The 12,156-nt window shown below is 46.6% G+C and overlaps 1 pseudogene across 1 annotated transcript in view; it reads left to right on the top strand.

Annotated features, from left to right (window-relative positions):
• LOC144608005 (proteasome subunit beta type-7-like) overlaps positions 1-11,347 on the top strand; it is a 12,540-nt pseudogene extending 1,193 nt beyond the window's left edge. The window contains exons 2-8 of the transcript XR_013549163.1: positions 932-1,027; positions 1,670-1,761; positions 3,271-3,411; positions 7,393-7,508; positions 7,834-7,892; positions 8,827-8,978; positions 10,153-11,347. The product of XR_013549163.1 is annotated as a proteasome subunit beta type-7-like (transcript). The remainder of the gene's footprint in view (positions 1-931; positions 1,028-1,669; positions 1,762-3,270; positions 3,412-7,392; positions 7,509-7,833; positions 7,893-8,826; positions 8,979-10,152) is intronic.
• The last annotated feature ends 809 nt before the right edge of the window (positions 11,348-12,156 follow it).

Here is a 12,156-nt window from a genome sequence, read left to right as displayed (position 1 = left end):
CAATTAAAACTACAAATCCGCATGACTTTCGGGATGTGGGTGGAATCCGGAGCACCCCGGAGGAAACCCACGTGGTTACAGGGAGAACGTGCAAACTCCACACAGACAGCACCCGAGGTCAGGATCAACCTGGGTTGCAAGTGCTAAGATGTTTCATTACATGCCCCCCCCCCCCCCCCCCCCCCCACCCCCAACACTTTCCCCCATGATGCTCCTGTCCCACAAAGTATCAGATGAATGATATTGAGCAGTATCTCACTAATTAAATGTTCCAAAAATAATACACTGAGTGCTGGAGTAGCCCAGCGGGGCAAGCAGCATCTCTGGAGAACATGAAGGTGACGTTTCGGGTCGGGAGTTATTCCAATACTTTGTCTTTTTTTGTAACAAGGGCACCACCCAAAAACATTGCCCAATCCATGTTCTCAAGAGATGCTGCCTGACCCGCTGAGTTACTCCACCAATTTCGGTCTTTGTTTTGTAAACCAGCATCTGCAGTCCCTTTGTCTCAATTAAATGTTCTAGTCTGACCTCATCTCTCAGTCCAACCTGCTCAATCTCTCAGCAATATCTCAAGTGCTCAATATTTCAAGGGCGGCACAGTTGAGCAGCGGTAAAGTTGCTGCCTTACAGCGCCAAGGACCCGTGTTCGATCCTGACTACGGAGTTTGTATGTTCTCACTGTGACCTGCGTGGGTTTTCTCTGGTGCTCTGGTTTCCTTCTACACTCCAAAGACGTACAGGTTTGTAGGTTAATTGGTTTTGGTAAAAATTGTACATTATCCCCAGTGTGTGTAGGATAGTGTTAATGTGCGGGATCACTGGTCGGCGCGGATTCGATGGGCCGAAGGGCCTGTTTCCACGTTGTATCTCTAAACTAAACTCTCCGCTATTCACTCCTGTAACTGGTTAAAACCCTTTGTGTGTTCAGGAACACTGCTTTGGAGGGGGAGCTGCAGCAAGGAGGTCTCAAAGCTCCCAAGACAAACAAGACAGGGACCACATCGTTGGGTCATCTTCAAGGTAGGTGTCCAGCAACCCTCGCATCACCAACTCCCCAGGGTGGTCTGGAATCTCCAGAGATTATCGTCAGATCTGGAGATGGCAGGGTGCAGTGGTGACTAGCATTAACACGGCCTAACAATCCAGCACCCGAGTTCAAATCCATCCTGGCAGCTGTGAAATTTAAAAAAAAAATTGTTTAGTTTTGTTTATTATCGTCAGGTACAGTAAAAATATTTTTGTTGCGTGCTATCCAGTGGAAAAGACAAACATGATTAAAAAAAAGCTGGCACAGTGGACAGATACAAGTTGGCTCAATAGTACCAGCTCAAGGACATAGAGGATGGGCAATAAATGTCCGAATCTCAAAACTGAACAAACAAAAGAAAAAAAACTTGTCCATTTTTTTCTCAATTCTTCACATCGTGTAAATCTGAGGCTGTGATTATCATAAATCTAACCAGGCTATTTTGGCAGACGTGACCCTGGGCTTGCTGCAGGCAGTGAGATGGGGCGTAGGAGGGAAAATCGGCAACATCACCAACTCTTCCTGGGAAGGTTCTCGACCGAAACGTCACCTATTCCTTTTCTCCGGAGATGCTGTCTGACTCGTTGAGTTACTCCAGCTTTTTGTGTCTCTCTTCCTGTCTTGTTGTGTAGGATGGAGTGATTTGGGATCTGATACCCGGGCCACAAATGACATGTCGTGGCTGACAAGAACTGCATCAAGATTCACCACATCGCTCAAAAATTTAGTAAGTCTTGTTCTTGGGATTTACAGGATCTCCTGTAAGTATTGTCAAATCACTCCATCTAACAGCCAGACTGTTCTTTGACCTCTCCTCTTCGCCTCCTCAGTCCCAGATGAAGCAGCCCAAACAAAGTTCCTCATGACTACAATTCTGCAGTTCTGGTGATATCTTCATAAACTTACTTCAAACTTTCTCCAGCGCAATCACACATTTCCAGAGACCTGGAGAACAGAACTACAGACATTATTCCACCTCACCAGTGTTGCACACAGTGCCCACATAACCACCTGCCCTTTTATTCTCTGCCTTCGCTAATAATGAAGAGCATCCTAGCTGGCGGCTTTGAGCATTTATCGACCTGTCCCTTCTACACTGAGGATGTGTTGAGGTACATTCATCCGACCCTCTATTCCCCCACACTTCTCCAAGTCCCTGTTGCACTTCCCAAAACGCATTTCATCTGGATTAAATTTCATTTCCTGCTCAAATGGCCAGATCAGCTGAGGACTCCTCAGCCTTTTCCTTAGAACCTAGAACAGTATAGCACAGGAACAGGCCCTTCAGCAAACAATGTCTGTGCCAAATCTGATGCCAAGTTAAACTAATCACCTCTGCCCGTATGTGATCCTTATGAAACCCCAGTGGTGATAGTCCTCTATGAACAAAACTAACCCAGTTTCCAGCCAGAGCCAGTCTTGGATTAGGTTTGCCACTCTACTTTGGATCCCATACATTTTTACTCTTTGACCAGTCTGCCATGTGGTATCCTGCCAATGGCCTTGCTGAAGCCCATCAACGGCTGACCTCATTGACCCTCCTCACCTCCTCATAATCCTCAATCATGTCAGGCAGGCACAACCTTTCATTGAATCATAGAGCCATACAGGCCCTTAGGCCCAACTTACCCACGCTAATCAAGATGCCCCCATCTACACTAGCCCACCTGCCCACGTTCGACCCATGTCCCACTAAACCTCTCCTTAAGAAATGCCTCCTGATTATCCTCAACTCAACAGTCAATTCTAAATGAAGGTTTATACTGCACCTCAGAATTGTTCCAATCATTTGCCCATCGATAAAGTTAACCAAGATTGTTATTATGACTACCTCACCTTAATTGTACATATGACAATAAACTGAACATGCAATCCTCATTCCCCAACACACTCTTTGTGACATTAACCCACTCTCCCCCTGTAATGTCCACTCCCTCTCCCTCTCCCTCTCCCTCTCCCTCTCCCTCTCCCTCTCCCTCTCCCTCTCCCTCTCCCTCTCCCTCTCCCTCTCCCTCTCCCTCTCCCTCTCCCTCTCCCTCTCCCTCTCCCTCCCCCTCCCCCTCTCCTCTCTCTCTCTTCTCTCTCTCTCTCTCCTCTCTCTCTCTCTCTCTCTCTCTCTCTCTCTCTCTCTCTCTCTCTCTCTCTCTCTCTCTCTCTCTCTCTCTCTCTGTGATGTCCACCTTCTCCCTCTCTCTCTCTCTCTCTCTCTCTGATGTACACCCCTCCCTGTCTCTCCCCAGTTGCTGTGGGGCAGGAGTGGCGGCGGACGCTGAGGTAACCCTGCAGTTGATCTCGTCCAACATCCAACTGCACAGCCTGTCGACTGGGCGCCAGCCTCGGGTGGTGACTGTCAACCGGATGCTGAAGCAGATGCTGTTCAGGTGTGAGAGCGAGATGGCGCGGGCCATCGTTTAGCTGTGGGGCTCCGTGTTCAGCGGAGTTAAAGTGCTGCCGCTTGGGCCTGGGGATGTATGGAGGGAGAGGTTGGAGTCTCTCAGCAACATTGCCCTGATCTCATTTAGCTAGGGTGAATTGAGTTGAGTTTCTTGTCACGTGTACCGAGGTACAGTGAAAAGCTTTTGTTGCGTGCTAACCAGTCAGCGAAAAGACAATACATGATTACAATCGAGCCATCCGCAGTGTAGAGATACATGATAAAGGAAATAATGTGAATAACATTTAGTGCAAGGTAAAGTAAAGTCCGATCAAAGATAGTCTGAGGGTCTCCAATGAGGTAGATAACAGCTGAGAACTGCTCTCTAGTTGTTGGTGGGATGGCCCTTCCTCCTGGGGTAGTGCCCAGGGAGGGGGTGGGGAGGTGGAACGAGCAGGTCGGAGTGTAATATCATGCTCCTAATCTGAGGAAAGACATTCTAGCCTTAGAGGGAGTACAGAGAAGGTTCACCAGATTGATCCCTGGGATGGCAGGACTTTCATATGAAGAAAGACTGGATAGACTAGGCTTATACTCGCTGGAATTTAGAAGACTGAGGGGGGATCTTATAGAAACATATAAAATTCTTAAGGGGTTGGAGAGGCTAGATGCGGGAAGATTGTTCCCGATGTTGGGGAAGTCCAGAACCAAGGGTCACAGCTTAAGGATAACATATAACATACAACATATAACAACTACAGCATGGAAACAGGCCTGTCCGGCCCTACCAGTCCACGCCGACCATTCTCCTTGACCTAGTCTCATCTACCTGCACTCAGACCATAACCCTCTAACCCCCTCCTATCCATATACCTATCCAATTTACTCTTAAATAATAAAATCGAGCCAGCCTCCACCACTTCCACCGGAAGCCCATTCCATACAGCCACCACCCTCTGAGTAAAGAAGTTCCCCCTCATGTTACCCCTAAACCTTTGTCCCTCAATTCTGAAGCTATGTCCCCTTGTTGGAATCTTCCCCACTCTCAAAGGGAAAAGCCTACCCACGTCAACTCTGTCCGTCCCTCTCAAAATTTTAAAAACCTCTATCAAGTCCCCCCTCAACCTTCTACGCTCCAAAGAATAAAGACCCAACCTGTTCAACCTCTCTCTGTAGCCTAAGTGCTGAAACCCAGGCAACATTCTAGTAAATCTCCTCTGTACCCTCTCCATTTTGTCGACATCCTTCCTATAATTTGGCGACCAGAATTGCACACCATACTCCAGATTCGGCCTCACCAATGCCCTGTACAATTTTAACATTACATCCCAACTTCTATACTCGATGCTCTGATTTATAAAGGCAAGCATACCAAACGCCTTCTTCACCACCCTATCCACATGAGATTCCACCTTCAGGGAACAATGCACAGTTATTCCCAGATCCCTCTGTTCCACTGCATTCCTCAATTCCCTACCATTTACCCTGTACGTCCTATTTTGATTTGTCCTACCAAAATGCAGCACCTCACACTTATCAGCATTAAACTCCATCTGCCATCTTTCAGCCCACCCTTCCAAAAGGCCCAAGTCTCTCTGTAGACTTTGAAAATCTACCTCACTATCAACTACTCCACCTATCTTAGTATCATCTGCATATTTACTAATCCAATTTGCCACACCATCATCCAGATCATTAATGTAAATGACAAACAACAGTGGACCCAACACAGATCCTTGGGGTACTCCACTAGACACTGGCCTCCAACCTGACATACAATTGTCAACCGTTACCCTCTGGTATCTCCCATTCAGCCATTGTTGAATCCATCTTGCAACCTCACTATTAATACCCAACGATTTAACCTTCTTAATCAACCTTCCATGTGGAACCTTGTCAAGTGCCTTACTGAAGTCCATATAGACAACATCCACAGCCTTACCCTTATCAATTTCCCTGGTAACCTCTTCAAAAAATTCAAGAAGATTAGTCAAACATGACCTTCCAGGCACAAATCCATGTTGACTGTTTCTAATCAGGCCTTGATTATCCAAATAATTATATATATTGTCCCTAAGTATCTTTTCCATTAATTTTCCCACCACAGACGTCAAACTAATAGGTCTATAATTGCTAGGTTTACTTTTAGAACCTTTTTTAAACAAGGGCACAACATGCGCAATGCGCCAATCTTCCGGCACCATCCCCGTTTCTAATGACGTTTGAAATATTTCCGTCATAGCCCCTGCTATTTCTGCACTAACTTCCCTCAATGTCCTAGGGAATATCCTATCAGGACCTGGAGACTTATCCACTTTTATATTTTTCAAAAGTGTCCGTACCTCCTCTTCTTTAATCCTCATAATTTCCATCACTACTCTACTTGTTTCGCTTACCTCACATAATTCAATATCCTTCTCCTCGGTAAATACCGAAGAAAAGAAATTGTTTAATATCTCCCCCATTTCTTCCGGCTCAGCACATAGCTGACCACTCTGACTCTCTAATGGACCAATTTTATCCCTCACTATCCTTTTGCTATTGACATATCTGTAGAACCCCTTGGGGTTTACTTTTACATTACTTGCCAAAGCAGCCTCATATCTTTTTTTCGCTTTTCTAATTTCCTTCTTAAGATTCCTTTTACATTCTTTATATTCCTCAAGAACCTCATTTACTCCCTGCCGCTTATATTTATTGTATATCTCCCTCTTTTTCCGAACCAAGTGTCCAATTTCCCTGGAAAACCACGGCTCTTTCAAATTATTATTCTTTCCTTTCCACCGAACAGGGACATAAAGACTCTGTACTCTCAAAATTTCACCTTTAAATATCCTCCATTTCTCTATTATATCCTTTTCATAAAACAAAAAATTCCATTTCACTCCTTTTAAATCCTTTCTCATCTCCTCAAAATTAGCCTTTCTCCAATCCAAAATCTCAACCCTTGGTCCAGATTTGACCTTCTCCATAATGATATTAAAACTAATGGCATTGTGATCACTAGACCCAAAGTGCTCCTCAACACATACCTCCGTCACCTGACCCATCTCATTTCCTAACAGGAGGTCCAACACTGCCCTTTCTCTGGTAGGTACCTCTACGTATTGCTGCAAAAAACTATCCTGCACACATTTTACAAACTCCAAACCATCCAGCCCTTTAACAGAATGCGATTCCCAGTCTATATACGGAAAATTGAAATCACCCACAATCACCACTCTGTGCTTACTACTAATATCTGCTATCTCCTTACATATTTGCTCTTCCAATTCTCGTTCCCTATTTGGCGGTCTATAATACACCCCTATAAGTGTTGCTAAACCTTTCTCATTTCTGAGTTCCACCCAAACAGCCTCCCTAATCGAGCCTTCTAGTCTATCCTGCCAAAGCATTGCTGTGATATCCTCCCTGACAAGCAATGCAACACCCCCACCTCTTGCCCCTCCGATTCTATCACATCTGAAACAATGAAATCCTGGAATATTTAATTGCCAATCGCAACCCTCCTGCAACCATGTTTCACTGATCGCCACAACATCATACTTCCAGATGTCAATCCAGGCTCTAAGCTCATCCACCTTTCTTACAATGCTCCTAGCATTAAAATATACACATTTAAGGGACCCATCATTTCTTATTCTCAGTTTATTTCTTTTCCCTTCTTTCTCTCCCTATTTGGGATAAGGGGAAAGTCTTTTAGGACCGAGATGAGAAAACATTTCTTCACACAGAGAGTGGTGAGTCTGTGGAATTCTCTGCCACAGAAGGTAGTTGAGGCCAGTTCATTGGCTATATTTAAGAGGGAGCTAGATGTGGCCCTTGTGGCTAAAGGGATCAGGGGGTATGGAGAGAAGGCAGGTACAGGTTACTGAGCTGGATGATCAGCCATGATCATATTGTATGGCGGTGCAGGCTCGAAGGGCCAAATGGCTTACTCCTGCACCTATTTTCTATGTTTCTATGTTTCTATGCTGTCTGTCCGCAGGTACAAGGGCCACATTGGAGTGTCGGTGATTGTCGGGGGAGTGGACTGCACAGGGCCCCACCTGTACACGGTGCATCCTCATGGTTTCGCGGATGTTCTGCCCTTTACCTCCATGGGTAAGGAACAGTCAACAGTCAGACTACAGAGTAAACACACAGTAGTCCAGCAGGAATGTGTAGGAAGGAACTGCAGATGCTGCTTTAAACCGAATATAGACACAAAAAGCTGCAGTAACTCAGCGGGACAGGCAGCATCTCTGGAGAGAAGGAATGGGTGTTTTACATGTTAGCTGTAAATCTACAATCAATCCACACATTGTTAACACGGCAATATTGACCCGAGTCCACAATCTGTGGACACTGTGTTCGGGGAAGACCGTGCTCGGAGCTCTGGTGTTTCACTGGGATGATAATCAGTGCCTGTGTGTTCTGTCTGCTGCAGGTTCTGGAGAAGCTGCTGCCATTGCTGTTCTGGAGGATCGGTTCAAGCTAAACATGGAGGTAAGTGAGGGCCTCGCACCGTGGCCAATGCAACATCTCCAGCCCTGCCCTCCCCAAACTCAACAATGGATTCTGATCGGGAAACCCTCTCCAACCAACGGAACTGATGCGTGACATCACTGAGAACTATGTTCTGCATTCTGTATCTTGCCCTTTGCATTACCTACTGTGCTTGATCGTATTTATGTACTTTGCATCTGATTTGATTGGATAGCATGCAAACGAAAGCTTATCACTGTACCTCGGTACATGTGGCAATAACAAATCTAACCTAAACCTACAGCAACGGGATATTATATCCATTTTACATTCGTCTCCCTTTAGTTGAACAAAACAACCCATCATCCCTTTGTTAGACAGCTTTCCCAACCATTGGAGAATCTAAATCTTTCCCATTCCTATCAGAGATGTAGATAGTTTGTGGTCCTTGCTATCATGGACACCAAAGCATGTCGCAGGTCTCTCCTCTCCCAATTCCCACAGCCTAAATCGTGCCATTCGCCCAAATCTCATTTTCTCTACTCCAACTATCTGTTGTTTTAATGTGTTGGGCTAATTCTTGGTTTACTCTGGTTCTGCATCACTCTGGCCAGTGATCTGGTTATTGCAACCCTGAGCCCTGGGTCACCCGCCCTGAACACCAAATTATTCCAATCTTAACCCCTGGCTTATTCTAATCCTGAGCACTGGCTCCCTCCAGCACTGGGTCTCTTCAACACTGGTCCACTCCAGCTGTAGGTCCCTCCAGTACCTCAGTACCTGGCCACCCTCGATGTGTGTCATTCCATCGATGTACTTTGGGTTATTATTCACCTAATCTGTTGGTCACTGCTGCCTGGGTTTGGGTGCCTCCTGCTCCTCGGCTCTGGGTCTGTCCCACCCTGGGTGTGAGTTAATCCTCATGGAAGCTAAGAGGCCACCATCTCACCTGCAGGAAGAAGCCGCCAAGCAGCTGGTGAAAGCGGCCATTACGGCCGGGATATTCTGCGACCTTGGCTCCGGGAGCAACGTTGACCTCTGCATCATTACCAACAACAAGGTTGAGTTTCTCCGAGGATACGATTGCCCCAACGCAAAGGGGGAGAGGTAAGTGCCCAGACCCCGGGGTCATTCAGCAGAAACCTGGGAACATCTGGGGAACCTCTGGGCATAGCTGGAAGGGCAGAGACGGAAGAACAAGGAGGGCATGGAGGAATGCTGCCAACCCTTGTCACTGGGCAAGGGAGGACAAAGGGGGCGGAGGGGAGTTCTGTTGGGAATGATCAAGGGGGTCAGCCTGCAGTATGTGCACAGACTGGAATGTCCAGCACTTGACTGAAACCATTAACGTTCTGAGAGGAGAGGTTCGGAGAGAAAATGTTCCTGTTGGCTGGATGGTAAACCATTGAAAGGGAAGGAGGTGGAGAGTTCTATTCACAGGGAGCCATTGTCTGCGTGTACTACCCTGGTTGCAATAGAAGCAGATCGAACTGTGCTCTTCCAAATGGAATTGGATGAAAGTTTGCAGGGGAAGAGGTGATGGGAGTTCTGAAAGATGGAGGGGACAGGACCGATACGTCATCCTATGTATCCTCAATGGGCCAAATGGGATGTAATGCTGAGTCTTTATAAGGCACTGGTCAGGCCGCACTTGGAGTACTGTCAGCAGCTTTGGCCCCATATCAGAGAGGATCCGGAGGAAGTTGACGAGAATGATCCTGGGGTTGACTGGGTTAATGTATGATGAGCATTTGACTCGCTGGGCCTCTCCTCACTGGAGTTTAGAGGGATGAGGGATTGAGTTTAGAAAGATGACCTTATTGAAACTTACCGAATTGTGAAAGGCCTGGATCGAGTGGATGGGGAGAGGATGTTTCCACTAGTGGGAGAGTCTAGGACCAGAGGCCATAGCCTCAGAATAAAAGGACGTATCTTTAGAAAGGAGATGAGAAGGAATTTCTTTAGTCAGAGGGTGGCGAATCTGTGGAATTCGTTGCCACAGACGGCTGTGGAGGCCGTTATTGGGTATTTTTAAGGTGGAGTTTGACAGATGCTTGATTGGTGCGGGTATCAATGGTTTTGGGGAAAAGGCAGGAGAATGGGGTTGAGAGGGAAAGATGGATCAGCCATGATTGAATGCCAGACTCGATGGGCCAAATGGCCTACTCCTATGACTTATGGCTTCCTTCTGTCGGTGTCACTCTGACCTCCCCACCCTCACGCTGTGACTTCCATCCCCACCAACGTCTATTGATCTCATTAATTCCCACTGTTTCCACAGGAAGGGGGTGTACCGTTACAAGCAGGGCACGACAGCCGTGCTGTCTGAATCAGTGACTCCGCTGCAGGTTGAGCTGGTGGAGGAGGTTGTGCAGAGGATGGACACTGAGTAACGAGCCACGTCCCGTCGCTCTCCACAAGGGGGCAGCAGCAACATGCCGCTGCTGGGAACCGATGCATTTTAGATTTGCCTCAGCTTTTCTCACATGATCACAAACCAATCAATTGTTTCCTTTCACTTAAGATAGACACCAAATGCTGGAGTAAGTCAGCGGATGAGGCTGCATCTCTGGAGAAACGGAATAGGTGACGTTTTGGGTTGAAAGCCTTCTTCAGACTTCACTTTCTGTGCTTAGCCCAATCGCATTGAGTGAAGAATGGTCTAAAGAAGGGTTTCAAACCAAAATGTCACCTTTTCCTTTTATCCAGGGATGCTGCCTGGCCCGCTGAGTTGCGCCAGCATTTTGTGTCTATCTTCGATGTAAACTAGCATCTGCAGTTCCTTCCTACGCATTGAGTGATGTTTTTGGTGTAGTTTCTACGGCAACAAGAGCCCGGCATTATCATGGATTGTGCAAGTCCAGGCTTCCACCCCAATGGTCTGATCCCCCTGCCTGCTCCCACTCCCAGGGGTTGTCCTCTCACACGGTCAATCCCAGGCCTCATGACTGTTCTTGGGGTCCCTTGCTTACCTCTTGACCAATCCCAGCACATTGGCCTCCTCTCAGGTAATCTTGGGACATTCTGTCTCCTTGGCCAATCCCAAGATCTCTGTCCATCTTCTCAACCTATCCTGGGACCTTTTGGTCGCCCACCAGCCAGTCCCAGAACTTTGGCTACTTTCTCGGCCAATAGTGGGACCTTTGGTCTCCCTCGAGACCAATCACACGATCTCTGGTCACCGTCTCGGCCTATCCTACATCTCCAACCTTCAGCACAGCTGGTCCAGGAGACCCTGACCTCTGTCCCAGGTTTCATGTCCAACCACTCAGGCCAGACACGCCACCTCTACCAAGGATCCCAGGAATCAAACCCACCCTTACCCTGGATTGCAGTAACGAGCTGCAAGGCGCATTGAACAATAAACAACCAATACTGATGATAAACACTGACAGACGTGATTTAATGGCAGGATTTAAATGCTTTGAAAGAAGAAAAATATTTGTGTATTTTAAGCTGTTTCCGCTGAATAATTTTTTACAAATTACAATACTTCATAAAACTAATTTTCCTTTTCCATAGTTTTATCTGTTTTGTTTGAAACTGAACCGCGGTGTTCTGAAGTTCATCCCTACACTTTGGCAGGTTCATGTTCGGAAAAAAACATCTCCAAAATAAGGGGTTGATGTGAAAGTTAATCTCTGCCTTATTAACATCAAGGAGGGGCAGGAGTACGCGCAGAAAACATAAATTTCATTGATAAATTGAAGGACGGGTTTAACAATCTAAGATGCCTCATGACTCTTTAATAAGTGGCAATTTGTTATATATTTACATACTTTCCAACAGTGTTGGGAATGTATTAAAAACAACCGGGAGAAAACAAAAAGATTGGTTCATTTTCAAGACAGGCTCGTTCACACACAGTACTTCCAGAAGCAGTCCGAGAAGTTGTTGCGTTTTTTGTTTGGTTTCCTGCTCTTTCCGGTGAAAAGATTGTCAGGTGCTGTCTCCGCGTTCCTTCCAGGCAGAATCTGTAGAGGGAACAGAATGGAACCAGTTCAAAAAATCTTCCAAATCGTTCATTTCTCCAGCCTCTATATATTTCCATTTCCCACTCCATAACCTCACATCCTTTGGGATGCCTGCCCCAGCTACACACTTCCATACCATTGCCTGCCTCCTTTCCATGGCACAGTGGCTTGCTTGCAACCCCGGTGTCCTAGGTTCAGTCCTAACCTCGGGTGTTGTCTGTGTGGAGTTTGCACGTTCTCCCTGTGATTGCGAGAGTTTCCTATGGGTTCCCCGATTTCCTCCCACACCCCAAAGATGTGCGGATCAATAG

Source organism: Rhinoraja longicauda, chromosome 30 (genome assembly GCF_053455715.1).
Source record: "Rhinoraja longicauda isolate Sanriku21f chromosome 30, sRhiLon1.1, whole genome shotgun sequence".
In the NCBI taxonomy this organism is placed as follows: domain Eukaryota; kingdom Metazoa; phylum Chordata; class Chondrichthyes; order Rajiformes; family Arhynchobatidae; genus Rhinoraja; species Rhinoraja longicauda.
Note: the sequence above shows the minus strand (reverse complement) of the source record. Positions and strands in the feature narration are given on the sequence as shown.